Source organism: Chiloscyllium plagiosum, unplaced genomic scaffold (genome assembly GCF_004010195.1).
Source record: "Chiloscyllium plagiosum isolate BGI_BamShark_2017 unplaced genomic scaffold, ASM401019v2 scaf_84002, whole genome shotgun sequence".
NCBI lineage: Eukaryota > Metazoa > Chordata > Chondrichthyes > Orectolobiformes > Hemiscylliidae > Chiloscyllium > Chiloscyllium plagiosum.
Window position 1 is genome coordinate 1,508 of NW_025200828.1, and position 3,389 is coordinate 4,896.

The 3,389-nt window shown below is 42.0% G+C and overlaps 1 non-coding gene across 1 annotated transcript; it reads left to right on the plus strand.

The window, feature by feature from the left end:
* The first annotated feature begins 699 nt into the window (after positions 1-699).
* Positions 700-781, plus strand: trnas-gcu. The gene has a single exon. It is a non-coding gene; the product is annotated as a tRNA-Ser (tRNA).
* Positions 782-3,389: the final 2,608 nt, after the last annotated feature.

The following is a 3,389-nucleotide window of genomic DNA, read 5'->3' on the forward strand; positions in this document are numbered from 1 at the left end:
TCCATTGTGTCTCTGGCATCAAATTCCAAAGTGTAAACCCCCTCTGAATACTTCCACCACAGTCCGCTGTTTGGAAAGTGTTCCTGTTGTGGGAAGTGCACTTCCCCGTGTGTCAACTGCTGCTCCAAGCATGCGCTCTGGCACTGCACTCATTTTCCTTCTGACACTTGCTCACTGTGTTGCTGTGATCATACAGTGACTTGGTGTCGTACGGCCCAGGAAAATGATACAGATCAAGGGTTTTTGCATTGTTGAATTCAATTGTCAGTTTAGCCTTATTTAGGATTTCAAAATTGCCTGTCCTGCACACAAGTGCGTGTCAAAAATATCTGAGTGGAAGAAAGGTGTTCTGAATAATGACATTGAGCACTATGCACTCTCCTCCAGTCTGGAAAACAATTCCTCACAGACAACTTTACACCTCCTGCTGTCACGGGCTCTTCAGTCCGTTGACTTCAAATCTTCACAGAATTCAACAGACCTTGTTACATCGTCATTTCTTCATTTTTGTTGAGATCACTGTGAGCAGAGTGTCACAGTGGGAGTCTGTTTGCCCCACAACTCAGAGGTAAGACGATACTATTAGGAACCGTCCTGTACTATTTATCATTTCACCAATACCAGGGAGAAATATCTGCTGCTCAGCATAATTTACGCAATTTACTTATTCATAATGACAAATGTTCCCGTCACTTACGTGACGAGGTGGCCGAGAGGTTAAGGCGATGGACTGCTAATCCATTGTGTTCTGCACTCGTGGGTTCGAATCCCACTCTCGTCGTTGTAATAGACGATTTTCAATTTTGCTATCTTTGGATGATCACAGCTGTCCAATGGTCTGTTTATATGCATCGACGCTATAATAAAATCTCAAAGAATAATTTGAGTCTGTTGCCTAAACTGCATTGAAATGTAGATTGAATTGGGACAATGAACAGGAACGCGATTGTCTTTTCCAAGTCAAGTTGCTGTGAACTTTTATCGTATGAAAGAGATCCAGGAGAACCAAATAACGAGAGATGCGAAGTGCATGTTGATGCATGCGATTCTTAATGAGTGTTTTGTCAGATGAAATCTGTAGCAGGTTGGGTAGAAGTGATTCATCTTGGTGAAAACAGCACAGAGAGACAGCACGAAACAATAGAGATGTTTCAAAAGTGTCAGGGTCTGGGTGTAGGGTAAACACAAGATGTGGGAAGCAAACTCCCTCTCGTTATGCACACACTTGATGCATCATATTGAACTATGAATAACTGGAGAAGTCAGCAAGTTAACTGCAGGGATTGAATCTAAACTGTGTATCAATAACTTCAGATTTATGCAGCATAAACATGAAAACTGATTTGAAATGTCTTTATACGCATGCCATTAACAGTCGGTTCGTTCTAATACCCGTGTGGCTGAAAGAAGTAGACACCACATTTCAAGGTGGATGACAACATTACCAATTCTGTTCAGAAATTGAGATCTATTTGATCATTTTACACAGTGACCAAGTTTAATTTAAATAATACAAACCAAATTCCCTAACGTGAAATAAAAGAGTGATTACATTAAAAACATTGTCCTTGCTAAGTAGCAGTTACTCATGAAAAATAGAATGTGATTTCTAGTGAGCATACGTCAATTAGAACGATTATCTTACTTCGGATTGACTGCAATATACACATGCAAAATAAGTTTTAAGAAAGAAGTCCTTTGGAAATAATGAGGCGGTGGTGATTAAAAGTAAGATTAGGTTCTCATGATGTGGATATTGCACCAATGGCTCCCGTGGTGGAAATGGTTAGTGGGCAGTATTTCCATGATGGTATAGAGGTGTATGATCTGCCAGGGATGAGAGCTCTCACCTCATCTGGAGCAGCGTCTGTTGACATGGACCAGGGAGTATTGTGACATCAGTCTGGGAGTTCCAAGCACACCTGGAGAAGCTTTTATTGACATGAAGCCGCAGGGAGCATTGGGACATCAGACTGGTAGATCCAACTTCAACTGGACCGCTTCTATTGACATGGAGCAGGGAGCATTGAGACATCAGACTGGGAGCTACAACGTCAACGATAGCCAGCGATGGGAGCTCCCATTTCATCTGGAGCAGCGTCTGTTGACATGGACCAGGGAGCATTGTGACATCAGTCTGGAGTTCGAACCTCACCTGGAGCAGCTTCTATTGACATGAAGCAGCAGGGAGCATTGGGACATCAAACTGCGAGATCCAACCTCATTTGGAGCAGCTTCAGTTGACATGGAGCAGGGCACTTTTCGAGATCAGTCTGGGAGCTCCCCTCTCACCTTGAGCTGCTTTTAATGACATGACCCAGCAGGGAACATTGGGACATCAGACTAGTAGAGCCAACAGCAACTGGACGTTTTCTATTGACATGGAGCAGGGAGCATTGGGATATCAGACTGGGAGCTACAACTTCAACTAGAGTAGCTTGTATTGACATGGAGCAGCAAGGAACATTGGAACGTCAGGTTGGGAGCTCCAACCTCTCTTGGAGCAGCTTGTATTTGCATGGAAGAGGAGAGAGTATTGGGACATTAGGCTGGAGGAAAGGGTTTTCAACTATTTTAATCTGATGTAAAATAGGTTTCAACACCTCAGGTGTTAACAGATTTATGAAGATTCTGTCATGGGAAAATAATTAATTCATTAGATATTAAAGACAAGTCCTGCAAATATTCAACTCAGGAGAACGCATTGGTACAGAGAGAAATGGGAGTGATGTTTCAAGTCTTTGATTTTTCTTTTCTGGCCGACTCTGCACTAGATTACATCACCAGAAGGACGTTTTCACTCATTTCATGTCATTCAGTTTCCTGCAAATACGGACAGGTCATTAACATAATCTAAATCTGAAAATTAATGGGAATATGCGATGTAATGATTAGGCTGGAGTTTACCTCTAATTATGGTGAAAACGTAGCAAAGTAAGTTGCAATTTCCTTGATCAGCAGTGACCTCATTGATTGGCTGATCAATTTTTTAGGACAATGTGAAGTGAATAATTGATGGTGATTCTCTTTGTTCTTTGCTCACCTTGTGAGTGTTACTTTTATTGTTCCTGTCATTGTTAGCATCACAGTTCTGCAGCATGTAAAATCTCAGCTGCGCATCTGGCCAGTGGTACAGCCATTCGTATAGCTGGCTACGGATCAGGCGGGTGCAGGCTCGACTTTTGCTTTGCGCAAGCGCATTGTGGAGATTCAGCACACATCCAAAGTAATCTTTTTTGTTACACTGAGGTGGATAATGTTTGAAATTTTCAACTCCAGGAACGAAAATTCTTTTACTGTCTACGACCAGTTAAACATTACCAAGGGTTATCAAAGTTAAAAATCACATGGCATCAGATTGTATCGAACTAGCATATTTGGAAGCACCA